Below are 18,538 nucleotides of genomic sequence, written 5' to 3' on the forward strand. Positions count from 1 at the left end.
AAAGCGACCTGGGGTCTTATATACAGTATTCTGGAATGCTGTATATAAGGTTTCGCTGGTGGTGGCTGCAGCTCATAATGGAAAATCTGGTGACAGGTTCCCTTTGAAGAGAACCTGTCAGCATGATTTTGTAATGTAAGGTAAAGACATGGTTGCAATAAAGCTGTAACACTCATCATATTGATACCTTTGGTGAAGAAATCTGCTTTATGGTTTCTCTGTAATCAGCATTTGTAGTTTTCTAATAATTAGGTCTTTCCCTCCCTGTCTTTGATTCCCCAACCCCTCCGCCTGCTGCCAATCTGTGTAAGATAGATCACAAAAAAAAAAGAAAAGGAAAAAAGGAGGCAGACAGATCATTCCCAAACTGGATTAGGCAGAGAGGCTGGGTAATCACAGACAGGGAGGAGAAGATCCAGTGTACAGTCAGGCCCCTATGCACCCAAATCTAATCTTCAAATGGTGAATAATAAAGAACCACAAAGTGGATTTCTGCACCAAAGATATCAATGTAATCAGTATTTCAGCTTCATTACAGAAATACATTTACTTTACATTGCAATTTTTTTCTGACACGTTCTCTTTAAAGCTGGGTTTACACACTACAACATCGCAAAGGACATCGCTGTAACGTCACCGGTTTTGTGACGTAACAGCGACCTCCCTAAGTCACTGCTAAGTCGCTGGTGAGCTGTCAAACAGGCAAACCTGGCGAACAACTCAACAGCGATCCGGACCTGCAGAGCGACCTAGCTGGTTGTTGGGGACGTTGATAAGCAGCCTTTTGAAAGGGAAGTTGCTAACAAAGTCTCTGCAAAGTCTTTCACACACTGAAACTTTCCAGCGATGCATGCTGCACAGCGGGAAACAAAGGACCTAGGAATGGTCCTGAACGATTTGTAACGATTACAACTTCACAGCAGGGGCCGGGTCGCTGATAGGTTTCACACACTGCAATGTCGCGGGGGAGGTCGCTATTACGTCACAAAACCGGTGACGTTACAGCGATGTCGTTTGCGATGTTGCAGTGTGTAAACCCAGCTTAAGGCAGGGGTCTCCAAACTCTGCCTCTCCAAATGTTGTGAGACTATCATGGCATCCTGCATTTTGTTGACACTCAGGCTGGTGATTCATGGTCTAAGGGCTGATTAACTGAAAGTTTATAAATGTTTAAATATACCTGAAACTAAGTAGATTAGATTTAGGATACTGAACATTAATCACGGCTATTCAACCTCTACTGCAGAGAAACATTTCACACTGCAATTCAAACTACTCCAAGAGATTGAAAATTACTATATATGAAGAGACTAGAATCTTAAAAATGTGTGCGTAATAAAAGTCCTTAAAGAAGCAGTCCCAGAAATGTATTTTCCATTTAATGTGTGTATACTGTATGTGTTTGGTGTCTAGTGTGAGTGCATTAATTTACTCATCTATTGCCGCCTTCATGTGTCAGGCTCCAGGGTTCCAGCGCTGTTTTGCTCCTCTTCTCATTGACACCACAGCTATTCAGTTTACGTTGCACTCTATGTGACCCAGAAGTGTTCTTTATAATGTAAGTCTATGGAACTTCATAGACTTACATTTTAAAAAAGACTTTCCGGCTCACACAGAGCATAGAGAGATATGTCTAGCCTGAATTGTAGTGATGTCACTGAGAAGAGGAGCAGAACGGCACTGGTTCCCGGAGACTCCGGCAGTAGGTGACTATATCAGTACACTCACACTACAGACCATACCTATATACACACATGTAATGAAAAAAGTATATATTTCTGGGAGTGCTTCTTTAAAGGAAAGCTACCATTAGAAACTAGAGGCTCAGTGTTGAGCACTGGTGGGTGCCTTCCAGGTCTGACTAAGGACATCTACATAGAATCTATGTGTTCAGACATACTGATATGGAATTCAAATTGCAAACCCCAATGGGTGAATAATCAAAGTTTGGTGCATTTGTAAAAGAAACACTACGTTTAAAACAAATTGTTAGTAATGACTTGCTGCACTTTCCACCAAATAGCAGAGCACAACCAGAATCCATGATATTTCCATAATAAGACTTACATTTAAGCTCAATGGTAATTATTAGGGATGATCGAATACCTCAAATATTCGGCTTCGTGAATATTTTCCGAATAGGTCGCCGCTATTCGACTATTCGCGAATATTCGATACGCAACGTAAGTCTATGAGAAACCCTAATAACAACTATTCGGAACTATTTGGGCTTCCCATAGACTTAAATTGCGCATTGAATATTCGCATAGTGGCGAGCTATTCGGAAAATATTTGCGAAGCCGAATATTTGAGGTATTTGATCATCCCTAGTAATTATGACTTAACATGTATAAGTAATATAGTATGCTGCCAAGGGGAGACACTTCTAACTTCATCAATCCTTTCCTCTGCCCCTTTGTTTAAATCATTGCTCTATAGAAAGCCAAATTTTTAGCTTCTGTATCCTGAGAGGCTTTTCTGGTTTTTCACATGTCAAGATCAATATTCTAGAAACAAGAAGGAAAGTCTGAGGACAGTTGAGTCGATGAGTCTGTCTTAAGCTTAATGTTCTGCTTGAAGATACTGATATATATTTACTTAGACAATGTGAGCAGCAGTGATGGATACTATATTCCTGCATGAAAAGGAAGACATCTTCAATATGATAAAATACATTTTATATTATTATTATTTATAATTATCAGACCCAGACCCAGCCAATGTGTAAGAGAAGCGTTCTTTCTACAAAAAAGCCAGACAAATTATTTTAACTCCTTAAATTAGAGGCATATGTTGAAGCTCAGGGGCTTCAATGCAAAATCGCAAACAGTAACACCAACTATTTAAGGGCTTAGCAAGGAATTTTATTTTCCTACTTTCTGCCTAAAGGCTAACAGGCAGGTAGTTGCTAACAGAGGAAACTACCTGCCTGTTGTACCAGGTGTTGGCTAAGAGTAATCGCCAACCACTCCTGTCAGCAAGTTGGTTGCTCCATGTCAAAAGAGCAGCTCTTCTTCTGGCCTGCTCAGTCAACGGGGTGTGAGTGCTGACATCATGTTGATTGGCAGCTGAAGTTAGGCAGTTGGCAGACGGCGGTCAATCAGCATGCCGTACACTGTCTCGCACTGATAGCAGAGCAGAACGGAAAAGAAGCTTCTGCCCTGTCTAGAAGACATCAGAGGAAGCCAGTGAATCACCGGCAGGAGCGGTCTCTGACTACTCTGTGCCAGCAGAGATCGGTGCTGGGCACAATAGGCAGGTAGTTAACAGGCAGGTAGTTTGCAACTACCTGCCTATTAATGCTCAGGCCTATTGTAAAAAAAAAGTCCTGGATAACCCCTTTAAGGGTCTTTAAGAATAGTTCTTATATTGGCCAAAGGAACCTACAAGGCCTCCTTAGGCATCAGGGACTGGGTGTGATGATAAACCCCACACCCTCTCTAATGGCGTCACTGCCTTTAATGAAGCACTTACATGGTATAAAATTCATGATCATTGACTTTACTGTTATATACAATGTGTTTCTGTCACTGTATTTAATTCCTATTCTCATTATATCTGTTAGAACAATGAATGTTGAGAACAATAGGTTGCTTTCACCCACCAAAGCACTGTTTAGGGCCTAATTGGCAGCTAACAAGATTTAATTGCCGTGGCGAATAGCATTCGTTGCCTCATGGAGCCATAGCTGGTTGTGCAGCGCTGAAACTAGGACTTGTCTTCTGCAATATAATGGATGATCCCTCTTACTTTCGTCTATGGTGCCTGTCACTTTTCATTATTACTTACTTTATTCGAAGAAACATTGAGTCAAATGAATGTTATTCAATGCAGCAACCAAGGATAATAAAATGAGAAGAAAATAAGTAACAATTCAATGAAGAGTGACAATATGCTAAATAAATATAATACGGACAGGCAGATTGGCTCTAAAAAAAAGTTTGTGGTTTAGGAAGACTTACGGTGTATAGAAAACACCCTAATTAAAAAATAACTTTTATTTTTTAACTCAGCATTGTATGATTGGGCCCCTCATCACCTTCAAAATTAACCCTGCATGTAGAATTCATTCTATCTAGTTGTAATAATATTATATGTGCCCCTTTGCCGTATATTACATCCGGTTCATGTGGCCTTGAAACACAGTCTATGCCCCATAGCAATACACACATGAGCACTGATTGACGTGTGTCTCCAATCCATACGTCATCTGCGTTCCATTGCATTGGAGGCATGCACGAAACGTCAGTGGATACTGGACACATGTACAGAGAAGCAATGGCAGTAATGCAGCATCCGGTCCTAGGGACTGAACCAACCCATAAAATTTTGACCGCCCTGGCGTTCGTTTAGGAACATTCTTTTTCTGCTCATTGAAGCCAAATACTACATTGTCAGTGCATTTCCATGTATGCTAGTCGTCTACCTCTATTAGTCCCCTGATAAACCCCAAGGATATAGGGGGAAATGTGTCAGAACAAGTACCAAACATTTGGGGAGACATTAACAGTTTCTAATTCTGAAGACTCTAAGATAAGTATTATTATATACTACCATACCTTTATGATTATGATGTTTCTAATGGATGGTTTTATGGGATAATTGTGTTACAAACTGACCTATACAGGCCCAATATATCATTATAAACTATACAGGCACACTAACCCATTGTCTGAATATCAGCTGTCATTGAGCCACTTTCACAGCCATCCAGTGTGACTAATTTTCTTGGTGTCCGGTATGGTGCATAGGTTTAATACAATTATACATATCTATGAGTAGGATGATAGTAGGGTGTCCAGTGTCAGCCTTTGTGGAGTTGGGGCACCAAGTCAAATCTTAAGGTGCCAAGCCCCATGTTAGTCTGGACAATAGCACACTAGGGAAAATTAGGGTCAGTTAGCTCCCTTTTTGACTCTATAATAGAGATGAGCGGTTCTGTGAAGGTTCGGTTCACCAGCAGCAAACAAGCCGAGCCTCCACTGATTCGAGCTTGACTTGAACCCCGGAGCAAGCCACTGGTTATCAGTTAGAGTCTCTTGAGTCTCTTTGAGTCATGGGTTGCATGCTACATCTAATCTTGCTGTTGTTACCCCCAGTGTGCGCCATTCAAACAGTGCAAGTGGCTTGCAAAGGGCTGAGCACCAAACATACCTGAGCACAGCGTTGCTCCTGTGAATGAAGTTTGCACGTATAGCATCCGAACTGTGAACATGAACCTTGATTTTTCTAAGTTGCTGTTCGGTTCGAAAACCGTACTTGAGGTTTGGTTATTTCTACTCTATCCTAAGTACAACCTATTTATACATTTTTAATATCTGAGAGTGTAAACCAATCAATCTTTTTATATTATTTTCAATAAAAGTTATTTTTTAATAACGTTTGTTTCTAAATGGTCTTCCCAAACTTCAATTCTTCTTTACACATATATATCTTTATTTTTTGGTTGTTATTCAAGTCTGTGGTTTAACCTTTCTGAGTCTCACCAATACAGAAATATTTGCAATTTTCTGGACATCATTAAGGGGAACCTATCACTGGATTCATTGTGCCCAAACCACAGGCGACATGAATTATTGCCTGGCTGAAAGATTACAGCCAGGTATGTTTTACTCTGAAAGGCACCAGTGTTGCTAATCAACTAGAGAGGTGTTCAGCGGAGCAATGCGCTCTTTAAACTATGTCGTTTCTGAAATGCCAGGGCGTTTTAGAGAAAAACATACTTAGCCACAATCGTGCTGCCAGGATCGGATTCATGTTACCCATGGTTTGGACAGCCTGAATTGAGCAATAGTTTCCCTTTAACTACTGGATGTATTAATAAATATAAGTGTAAGAAGTTGGATATTCTGATAACACAGATTGATTTTTGATTATATTTTCCATTTTTTATATATTTCAGTCTAGAAGTTGAATTAATTTGCCAGTACATTGGTGTAGACCCTAAGTATAGCATGTTTTCGAGAGTAGTATTCTGGACTTGTGAGTTACTGATAATGGTTATGGCAAGTTGAGTTGAATAGATCAGCCTACACGCATTTTATTACTGTCATTCAAACAATTTTGTAAGGAATTGCGGAATATCTAATGTGTATGAAGACCTCCTGTCTCTTCCCCATTGGCAGATTTTGGCAGAGATAGTCAGGCAGCTAAATTTCAACATGATTACCAAAGTCTTCTCGGGAGAGATTGGCCACCATCAGAGGAGTCTGGCTGTGCCTTAAAGCCCACATAAATATTAGGTAACTGTCAGCCGAATGACCATTTATTTTACAGCTATCCCTCCAGACTATCACATACACAGAATTGCTTGGCCGAGCGCTCCTGTGTTCACTATGAGAGAGCTGCTGCCAGGCTCCTCGGGTGGTGGTGTATCTCCAGGGAGAATAGAATGATGGGCAGTTAAAATACAGCAGGCCAAATCTTTCTCTCCTCTAGCAACATGCTTTCGAGGATTTACTGAGCCCAACATTTGGGAGCGATCAGAAAGAATAGTTGTCTGCCAAACAGGCATTTAGTGAACAACTATCTAATCTATAAGGCCAAATTAATTTGACCTGCAAATATACTAATGAAAGTCTTGACATTTTTTGTTGCCTTATGGCAGATATTCTCCAAAACACTTAAGAAACTCTAAGTATTTACTGGGACTTAAGATAGAAGTGAAGAAAATCTAAATTCTGGCCACATCCGATGTAGATGAATTGAGATAATTAAGGAGAATGTTTCATAGAGAGAATGTCTCTTATAACTGAAGCAGAGTTTGGCCTAAGAAAGCTAAGCAATCAGCTATTATAGCCCAGGGAACTGCGTCCAATCATGAATTTTAACTACAGTGGTCATTGCAAAGGAAATGTAGTGTTGCATACCAGCCATGAATGTAATAAATGGGGTCTGCCAGAGCAAGAGCAGTTTTATTAATGGATATCGGCTGTGGTTTGTGAAAGGGTTGTGGGGAGCCCCTTATACTATGCCTAAAAAGAGAATGTAGACTACACCTTTCATAGTGAGACAGTTCCAATGAATAAATCAACTAATTAATGCATCTTGATTACCTGTTTTGGTGTAGGTGCTAGGACACATGGCGAGTAAAATGAGCAGCGTGTAATGCAATAAAAAAATCGCATTCCACTCAGACCCATGCTACTCTATTGGCCATTCCTATCTGTGATTTTTTTCTCAGCCCAAATCAGACCTAGAAAATCGCAACATGCTGAGTGTGTAATCCAATCTGTATTCACTTGCACCCATACAAGTATATGGGTGCGAATTAAACATTGCACTGCACTTGGATGACACCGGAGTGCAGTGCGATAATCACATCAGCTGATAATGGAGATGTGTAGATTCCCTCCCTCTCCTCTGCAGCTGTGATCCGATTGCAGGATCGGCTCACAGTTGCATGACACTAGGCTCACGCTTGCAGCAGAGCAGGAGCGGAATCTCGCATCCGATGCTCTCGCGCATCAGATACCATACGCTTATGTGTTCCCAGCCTAAATATTGAAGTATCTGTGTGTCTTTTTATAAGTCACCATCAAGTGCTACTAGGAAAGAGAGAGTTCTATAGGAAGAAAATCCTACAATTTGTTCTAAACTCAATCATTCCAAATCCCTAAGGAGGATAAAGCTTGATCACAATTCAGTGTAAACCTGCAACACTCACCAGAGACAAACTGTATATGATTTCGCAACACTAGTGAGTGGAAGCCATTTATTCATTGTCTAGCAAGGTATTACATCTTTAAAGGGGGGTCTGTCAGCACAGAATGACTGTTCAAACCAGGTGAAGGCACTAGATGCATGCTGGGTGTCGCCACATTAAGTACAGCTACCCACCTACTTGTTTCCTATCTATCCACCTTCCACCTCTTCTTTGTTTGACAGCTCTGGCTTTACAAAGCAAGAGAAGAGGGACTATAGATGGAAAACAAGTGGGGAAGGTGCACTTAAATTTTTGGCCACCCCAAGGGTGCTCTGAGCGCATGCACTTGGTTTTAATAGTTATTCTGTATATCACACGTATGAACTACAAAAATGTGAGGACAACATATGCACGGAACAAAAATATAAACGCAACACTTTTAGTTTTGTTCCCATTTTTTATGAGCTGAAGTCACAGATCTAAGACTTTTTCTATAAGCACCAAAGACCTTTTTCTCTCGAATATTGTTCACAAATTTGTCTAAATCTGTGATGGTGAGCACTTTTCCTTTGCCGAGTTCTATCCACCTTACAGGTGCGTCATATCAAGATGCTGATTGGACAGTAAGATTATTGCACAGGTGTGCCGTAGGCTGGCCACAATAAGGGACGCTCTAAAATGTGCAGTTTTAACTCACAGCACGATGCCACAGATGTTGCACGTTTTTAGGGATGCTGACTACAGGAATGTCCACCAACGCTGTTAAATTGAGTGTTCATTTTTCTACCATAAATCGTCTCCAAAGGCATTTCAGAGAATTTGGCAGTACATCCAAGCGGCCTCACAACCACAGACAACGTGTAATCACACCAGCCCAGGACCTTAACATGGTGGCCCATGGTGGTGGGGTTATGGTATGGGCATGCGTATGTTATGGACACTGAACACAAGTACATTTTATTGATGTCATTTTGAATGCACAGAGATATTGTGAAGAGATCCTGAGGCTCATTGTTATGTTCAACCCCATACTGCAAGGATCTGTATACAAATCCTGAAAGATGTTCTTGCATGAACATCATACTCACCGGACATGTCACCGGTTGAGCATGTTTGGGATGCTCTGGATTGGTGTATTTTGTGTTCAAGCTCCTGCCAATATCCAGCAATTTTGCAGCCATTCAAGAGGAGTGGACCAACGATCCACAGACTACAACCAACAACCTTATCAACTCTATGCAAAGGAGATGTGTTGCCCTGCCTGAGCCAAATGGTGGTCACATCAGACACTGACTCGTCTTCTGATCCCCACCTGAACCCACCATAATACTGTAAATTAGCATCTTGATATGACACACCTTTGCGGCGGATGGATTATCTCGGCAAAGGAGAAAGTGCTCACTAACACAGATTTAGACAAATTTGTGAATAATCTTAAAGAGAAAAAGGCAATTTGTGTGCACGTAAAAAGTCATACATCTCTGATTTCAGCGCATGAAAAATGGGAGCATAAACAAAAATGTTGCATTTACATTTTTGTTCAGTGTATATACACAGTATCTATACGCTACTCACAAATAGTTGGGATATTTGGTTTTCAGTGATATTTATGGAAAAACATAAAAAGTTCATGCTACAGTGATATTTTATCATGAAAGTAGGTAATTTACGTAGACACATGCAATTTATTGAAACAAAAGCCAACAGTGATGGGTATACCCGCCAAAAATTGTCAATGTCTCAATAACTTTCCATGTGGCCATCATTATCAACTACAGCTTGATAACGATGTCTCATATTGTTCACAAGTGGACTTATTGTCTGCTGAGGCACAGCATTCCTCTCTTCTTAAAGAGCAGCCCTCAGGTCATTGAGGTTCTAGGGTACAGAGTTACGGCCTCTACAGGGCAACACAGCTCAGCTGATACCATAGGTTTTCTATGAGATTCAGGTCTGGAGATAGTTCAGGCCGCTCCAATTGAGGTACCCCAATCTCCAGCAGTTGTTCCATAATGATGCGACCGCAATGAGCTGGAGTACTGTTGTCCATGAAGATGACATTAGGCCTGTGTTGTTCATAAAGAGGCACATTGACTGAGGACTGTCATCAATGAAGATGAAATTAGGCCTGTCTTTTTCATATTGAGGTATAATGACTTGATTAATGACATTATTCAAGTAGTAGGGACTTATCACTGTACCATTCACAAAGTGTAGGGCAGTTCTGTATTGACTAGACAAAGCTGCCCCTATTGTAACACTGCCACCACCAAAGACAACAGAGGCTGATGCATAGCGCTTTTTTGATGTCTCCAACATCATTAACAGCCATAATTTCTGCTCAGCATGAATCAACTTTCATCAGTGAACAGCATTGAAGTCCACTGGTCTCTCTGTGTCTGGTGGTGTGGTAAGATACCCATGTAAGTTCTAGCATGAAACCCTCCCTGATGTAAACAGTTTTGATTGGCCTGATGTGACATTTGGGTGCCTCTCAACCCCTTTAAATGTGTTTTCAGTTATGTGGAATTCATTATCTGGTTCTGGAGGGCATTGTTCACAATGAAGCCATCATCAGTGTGGGATGTTGCCAAAAGACATTTACTTCTAAGCCTTTCTGTGACTCTTCCAGTCTCTTTGTATCTCTGTTGCAACTGCTGATGACACCCTTTGACACTCTAAGCTCAGTGGCCACTTCCATCCGAGAACATCCTGCTTGACGTCTCGCAATGCAGAGGTACTGTTGATCAATTGTTAGGTGTCGTCTTGGTCTCATGATGTCAACACGCGAACAGCTAATTGAATGCCAAAATTTATTGGGATGGATCAAACACCTATTTTGAATTTTGTTAGAGAACACCAAATTGTGCAAAAAGTACTGAAACATTGAACAGTTGGACATGAGCATTTAAAAGTTTAGAGAAGGTTATCTTAAGATCACCTGAAAAGGTAGTGGGATCATCCTAAAATTTCACCTGAAAGCCAAATATGGCTAACTTTTTCTAAGTAATGTGAAACCGTTTGAAAATGTCCCCCAAAAAACTGTATTTAATTCCTTAAATTAACCATCCCCACCACTCAGTCCTCCACTTTGCTGTCAGTACTCAACATACAGTTAAAAGTAAACAAGAAAATCATTGCTTGGGAAATAAAAGGGAAGGCATAAAATCAATGATGAACAGATGAGGAGGCTTCAGACAATAAATATAATCTTTGGCATCCGAATGGCACAGACAAATTACACAGATATATATTTAAAATAAGAGGAGCGGCTGCAAAAGACTAAGGGGAAAACGAAGCACAAGTGAGGAGGGAGAAAGAAGGATGAACTCATCGTAAATCCCGCTGCTCAAGGCTAATGGCTGAAAATCGTTTTCTGGAGATGTGTATATCTTCCCCTTTGTCAGGAGATTTTTCATGTTCCATCTTTCTATTGTTTGCCTCACTTTTATACTGTAAATCTGCCTTCTATGTGCTGATCTTGGTCTACTAAACACTTCTGAAGAATCCTAGAAAACCCGATCAACCAACTTTTACTAGGGTTAATTTAGAGACGCATGAAGATAAATTTGAAATTCTAGGGGTTGAAGTATAAAGGTAAATAAAGGAAAGGTTGAAGAGGTGTGAAGAGAAAACACTGCTGTCAGTGTCCAAAGTGCCTTAGAAAAGAGATCAGTCACCACGGCCAACGCTACTGCCATTATGTGCGCTTGTCTTTATAAAACTTCTCCCGATTAGTATAATTACAAGGAAAGCAAGGTCGGAGACCTCGAAGCAGTGTCCCTTTTATTTAGTCCACAGCTGGGCTATCCTAGCAGCACTGATTTTGAAATGCTTGAGCGCCACTGATTGGAGACTACTGTCTTTGAGGAAGCAAATACTTGTAAGTGTGCCAACGAATATTTCTACAATGATATCAGAAATTGTTTGCATGAATTCTAGAGCTCCTTTAGATATCTGGAGGCTGATTTCATGGAGTCCATCAATGTTCTGTCTACTATGTCCTAGTGACCATCCAGAGCTCGTATTAAAGTGGAAAATCCCCGAAGGGGCAAACACTTCAATTCTCAATATGTTTGAATTAGGACCTCATTATTTCATGATAGTTCACTGTTTTAGATAAACCATGACTTTCAATAAGCTACGGTATTGACTGCCAAGTAGTGTAACTTTTATCTCCTGGGTCTCAATTTGAAACAGGTTCCATATCTCACATGTAGTTTTTATAATACTAATGTCTGGTGTACTCACGTCTCAGGCCCCATGTGTGTCTGTTACCACTGCACATCCTAAGCTAAACACAGCTGCCAATCAAAGGGAGCCTATCCACTGATAAATGCAGCTCAAACTGTGGGCAGCAATCATCATCCACCGGCTGTATGTATGTTCCATTCTGAAACGCTTCGACATTTCATAGAAAAACATACTTTTAATAGCCACCAGGGACTGAGCTGCGCGGCTGACCAGTCATACAGGCGAGCCCCTGGAGCTCCCCCCTACTGACATTGAGTGACAGGTCTCTACATATACTCACATATACAGTCAGTCACTATCAGCAGGCAGGGACTTGCCTGTATGACTAATCACCCGTGAGGCTTGATCCATGGGGCCTATTAAAGGTATGTTTTTCTCTCAAACACTGCAGCGTTTTGGAGTGTGATCTGAACTGTGATCATTCAGCTAGTGGCTGAAACATGCTGCCCACGGTTTGGGCGGCTTGTATCAGCTGACAGGTTTCCTTTAAGGTTTCTGCAAAACTGAAAGGAGGAAGAATATTTCAAAATGTCCTCCACACATAACATGTATGACCTATCCAATGGATAAATACCTGATCATGGAGGGTCCCGCCGCTTAGACCCCAACCGATCACCACATTGAGGTCCCGATCCCATGTACTTTTTCAAAGAGTGAGGATTGAATTAAGCAACATGGTCCCACCTAACTTCTACCTCTGTGTCTATAGGTTTGAGGATAAAGTCAGGCACTAGTCCTATAGCCATGAATGGTACCATGACAATGCCACTCCATTTATTCCTACAGCTGTAAATTTGTGGTGTTGCATTGAAGCTCTTGCATATTTTTAATGTTTTTGGAATAAAAAAAGTGGTCCGTTTGTTTCAATGAGTGACATAGATCCAGGGGTGGACATACCATTGGTGCAACCTGTGCGGCCGCGGGCACAAGAGTCCAAGAGGTCAGTGGGCCCATTTCTACCTCCAAAGCAGGTGCATTTCTGCATTTTTATAAGCTTTTGGGGTGCATATATTGTTTTTACACAGGGGCCCATGTATTGTTCTTGCACAGGGGCACTTTTCTGTCTGTGTCCGCCAGGTCATGTCATGGATCACTTAGTTATATAAATGTATTGCTACCTAACTAAGCATGTGTACCATTATAAATGCACTTCCTATATTTTCTCTAACATATTGTCATTTACAGATTTTTTAAAATAGGGATTACAGGTATGTTTGTTGTGTAATATAGGCAGTTTACAGCAGATCATACACTTTGATTGACTGCTGACAAATTGTCCATCAAACTCTAGCAAATATTATAGCTTATACTCCATTCCCAGTTAATATTTGATGCACTGATTTCCCTAATTCTGCTGGAACATTGGAGCGTGTATACTGAATAGTTTGCCAGGGGCTTGAATTAACATTTCATTTGGGGTCTGAAAAGAGAAATAAGCAATTTACTATACTTAAAGGGAAACTGTCAAGTGGAAAAATGCTATTAACCTGCAGATGTAGGGTTAATCTCTAGGTTAATAGCATTCTAAACCTGCCCGATGCCTACCCACTGCCGGGAGGAAATGAAATTTAATCCTCCTGGCAGCATTCCGGTTTCAGTCAAGGGGGTGGCGCCGGTTTAGTCATCACTCTATGTATGCTGAGCGGTGGCTATAACCCTGCCCCGCACTGACTGACAGCTGGGATTAATGATGAGCGTCTATCAGTAAGTGCAGGGGGCAATTATAGTCACCATTCTCCATACACAGAGCGGCGACGTTGTGGCCACCCCTGACTGAAATCAGAACACAATAGGGAGGATTAAAGTTCATTTGCTCCCGGTAGCGGGATTTAATGTGCAGGCACCGGGCAGGTTTAAACTGCTATTAACCTGCAGAATAACCCCATATCTGAAGGTTAATAGCATTTTTCCACATGACAGGTTCCCTTTAAAACTGGTAAAGACCACTTTCCTTGTAAAGGTAATGAGGGATAATTTACAAAAGTGGAATGCTAAATAATTAAACAATCCATAAATTATTAAGCATTATTACCAATGAGATGTAATAAACACATTACTTTAGAACTGCACAAGAGGAGGGGGCTACAGCACAAATTGTTCTGCTGAAGATATAAGGTCATGATTTAAAGATTGAGGATGAAAATGTGGTGAGATTATTATAAAGTTCTGTTTGTAAATTAAGAATGGCGAGTGGCATTTAGAAGGAGGATATGTCCCTGTAGATTTGGTCCACAATGGAAAGTCAAATTCTTGTTCAACAGGTCATAGAAAAAACACAAGAAAATGCCCCCGAGAGCTGGAAGAGATCTCATCTTACAACATATAGGCTCCTTTCCTTTTATGTCTATAATTGTGTACAATGGGCTCCTGGAAGTGGATATATTAAGAACTAGGGTCCATGAAGAACAACATTTTGTTATAAATGAAAAAGAATTTATGTTATATGAAGTATATGAAGTTATATGAACGGAACCTGAAAACTCATCTGTTCAGAAATGCCTATAACCTTCAATGACCCTGCTGCCACCCCACCACCGTGCGGAGCTGCCGCCCCACCACCGTGCGGAGCTGCCACCCCACCACTGTGCGGAGCTGCCGCCCCACCACCGTGCGGAGCTGCCGCCCCACCACCATGCAGAGCTGCCGCCCCACCACCGTGCGGAGCTGCCGCCCCACCACCATGCGGAGCTGCCGCCCCACCACCGTGCGGAGCTGCCGCCCTACCACCGAGCGGAGCTGCCACCCCACCATCGTGTGGAGCTGCCGCCCAACCTACACCCCACCTACTGTCTCCTCCCCAAAATCCCTTAGAATGTAAGCCCGCAAGGGCAGGGCCCTCTTCCCTCTGTACCAGTCTGTCTATTAAAACTTGTTAAGGTATTCTGTATGCAACCCCCTTCTCATGGAATCAATGGTGCTCTATAAATAAATAATAATAATAAGTATGGAAAAATTACTGAGCCCTTCTGGTTGGGGAAGACCAGATGGAATACAAAAGGGGTACAGCAGGATATGGTCTAAATGGAGTATTTTAAAGTTAAAAAGTTAATCAAAAATCTTAAAACAACAAACAGACATTAAGTGAGGGGAAGAAAGTTCATGTAACAAGGTCAACTCTTCAACGGCATTCATCAGGCATAATGGAACCTAGTCACCGGACGTAATATATACTAGGATTACAGGACATTTGTTAAAGGGAACCTGTCAGGTTCCCAGTGCACCCAGAACCACGAGCAGTTCTGGGTGCATATCTATAATCCCTGCCTAACTGTCCCTGTATCTAGTAGCATAAATAAAGAACTCTTTAGAAAAAGTATTTCTAAAGAACCTTTATGAGATGCTAATGAGGGCTCTGAGTAGTCGCAGTTCTCGGCTAGTTGGCCCACTTAGCATACTAGCATGCCCCTGTTTGCGTGCTAAGATACTTTACAATGCCCAGTGTCATGGCAACGTGATACAAATCACTTCAAGCGTGCAGCTTTGAACCCAATAGCATTGAGCTCCTTTGATGGCGGGTGTATGCACCCTGGTTTCAAAGAGGCTCACTGCCCATGATTGGAAGTCGCCCGCACTTCCGGACATGGGCACTACTCAGAAGCCGGGTGTATGATTCCTGGCTTTAGAGAGAAGTAGTGTGCATGACCAGAAGTGCTCGCAACTTCCGATCATGGGCAGTGAGTGTCTTTAAAGCTAGGATGCATACACCCGTCATCAAAGCAGCTCAATGCTAATGGGTACAAAGCCGCACGCTTAAACTGATTTCTTATCGCGTTGCCATGATGCTGGGCATTGGAACGCTGGTTATCTTGCCCACAGGGGCTTTATAACAAGCTAAGTGGGCTGACTAGCCAAGGAACTAACGCCCCTGCAACTAGTCATATCGTCATTAGCATCTCAAACGATCTAAAGAGCTCTTTATGTATGCGAGTAAATGCAGGGACGGTTAGGCAGGGATTAGCAATATGCACCCAGAACTGCTCATGGTTCTGGGTGCACTGGGGACCTGACAGGTTCTTTTAAGTATAGTGATCACTGATCTCATTAAAAAATGGCAAAAACAGAAATCCTATCAAAATTCAAAAGTGAATACCAGAGAAGACACTATAATCATACATAAAACACAAAGGCTTATAATAACAATCAAAATAACAAATAGGCAATAAAAAATAACATCTGCACATGAATAGCATATTAAGAGGCAATGGCTGTGAATGGCTGCACTACCTCCTAAAGTGATCCTCTATGGGTATCTTCATGTTATTGTGCTAGGAGGCATCATATTTCTCAAATATGCTTTATTTATCCCCATTCTTATATCATTAATAACAATTTCCTAAAATGAAATCAAACTGCATTCTTCTAGATATCTCCTTTTTATTAGCATTAAAAAAGGGTTGTGTCAAAAAATTTGTTATTGATGGCTTATCCTTTCAATTAGAATATATGATTTGTGGTGTGACAACCGGTCCCCCTCCTATCAGTGGTGGCCAGTTTTCAGCTGTGAGCACTATAGAAAAGAAGGAGCTTCTGTGTCAGAAAACTTTGGGAATAGGTGATGGGTGTAGGTGCTATACATTGCACCCCATAATCAGACATTCATGGCCTAATGTTTGGATAAACAAAAAAGTAGTGACCAACCCTTTTAATGTTAAATGTACTTTTCAAACAATTTTTGTGTTATTTTGATTATACTTCCATATTACGATGTATATTACAAAAAAAACCCTCAAAATACTACACAATACTTGTATGTTTTTGGGAAATCCACATGTATATTAATAGCAATACACTGAGTCAGACCCTATCTTTTGTATTGTAACATCTAATTGGTGTATATAAAGGTCATTTTGAAGCAAAAATAAAAGGAGGCGGAGACATGACATCACCTATTGTCAATAGTGGAGGACCAGAGGGAGCCATGACATGACCTATTGTGAAGAGGTGAGGACCAGAGGGAGCCGTGACATGATCTATTGTGAAAAGTGGGGGAGCAGAGGGAGCTGTGACATGACCTATTATCAATAGTGGAGGAGCAGAGGGAGCTGTGATATAACCTACCTATCGTGAAGAGTGGAGGACCAGCCATGACATGACCTATTGTGAAGAGTGGAGGAGCAGGGGGAGCCATGACATGACCTATTGTGAAGAGTGGGGGAGCAGAGGGAGCTGTAATATAACCTATTGTGAAGAGTGGAGGACCAGAGTGACCCGTGACATGACCTATTGTGAAGAGGTCCACTAGGTCCCTCACCTGTGTTCTTGGCAACAGTCCCGAAATTGAAGGGACAATGAAACTGAAGCATGAAAGAACAGGGTTATCCAAACTATGCCCAAAAGTGTCTGTTTGGGGCTGTTATTTTTCGGGGGGGGCCTCCTCCAGTTCATACAGAATGTCCTAATTTTGAGTATGGTCAAGCATGTATTACTGAGGCCAACATTACATTTTGGAAAGAGCTGCTTTACTGAAAATGGGGAGCAGGAGACACTAGTTGCTGTGTAGGATGTCTTAATGACAAGCCAAAAAAGTCAAATGTCAGAAAAGTCCAATATTGAAGTAATTGGGCAAGAAGAGAGGATGGATTTTTTGCGTAAGACATATTAGAATTCATTTTATTACAGATGTAAAAAAATAACCGATTTATTTGCTTAGCTTGTTGTGGAATTCAGTTCATATTACAACTTATAACAACTACTAGAATGGCTGTGGTTCCACTTTATGTCCTTACAGCTTAATTATATTGGTTCATGTAGTTTCACTCGATGTGGTGCTATAGTCGCTGCCGTACTGTACAATTAGATCCGTACACAAAAGCCATTATTTCCTCTGTCAGGATGTAACAATTATAGAGGAGCTGGGAGATATAACTAATGGTGCGGAGTCACAAAACAAAATCAACTATAAAAAATTTAATTTTCTTAAACTAGTTTTTTTTATTGATGACATAAAATAATAAGTAGTCAGTTATGTAAGAGATGTAGCAAAATCACGGATATTCTGTCTGTATTGTGACTCACTTTTCAATTTGGTCTCACCATTAATCAGCATTAGCCTCAAAATAAATTTCAGGATTAAGGCTATGTTCATACACAGAAAAGAAAGTGCATTTTATAGTGCCAGCTAAAGCTATGAGATTTCAGAAATCTCAGAAAAATGCTTTGATTTTTTTTGGTGGCTTAGTGGTTAGCCATGTTTTGGGGTCCTGGGCTCAAAAACACCACCAATGACAACATCTTCAACCATTTTGTATGTTCTCCCTGTGTTTGCGGGGATTTCCTCCGCGTTCGCTCAAACACGTTAAGGACATACTGTTAGGGAATTTAGATTGTGAGCCCCAGTGGGGACACTGATGATGATGTCTGTAAGGCGCTGAAGAATACGATCATGCTAAATAAGTAAAATCATCCCTTTAAAGGGAATATCCCATCTCAGCTTCACCATTTCATCATCTTATTTGTCATAGTCCAAGACCAAACAGAATTATATGAGTGGCCGCATTGTGTGACATCCTTAAGGCCCCGTTACACGCTACGATATATCTGGCGATATGTCGTCAGGGTCATGAATTCCGTGACACACATCCGGCATGGTTTGACATATCGTAGCGTGTGATAGCTACGAACGACTGTTAATGAGCAAAA

The 18,538-nt window shown here is 41.2% G+C and overlaps 1 protein-coding gene across 4 annotated transcripts in view; it reads right to left on the bottom strand.

Annotated features, from left to right (window-relative positions):
- Positions 1–18,538, bottom strand: part of PRKG1 (protein kinase cGMP-dependent 1) — a 1,599,245-nt gene that overhangs the window by 955,747 nt on the left and 624,960 nt on the right. The window lies entirely within an intron of this gene.

This window comes from Anomaloglossus baeobatrachus, chromosome 5 (genome assembly GCF_048569485.1).
Source record: "Anomaloglossus baeobatrachus isolate aAnoBae1 chromosome 5, aAnoBae1.hap1, whole genome shotgun sequence".
Lineage (NCBI taxonomy): Eukaryota > Metazoa > Chordata > Amphibia > Anura > Aromobatidae > Anomaloglossus > Anomaloglossus baeobatrachus.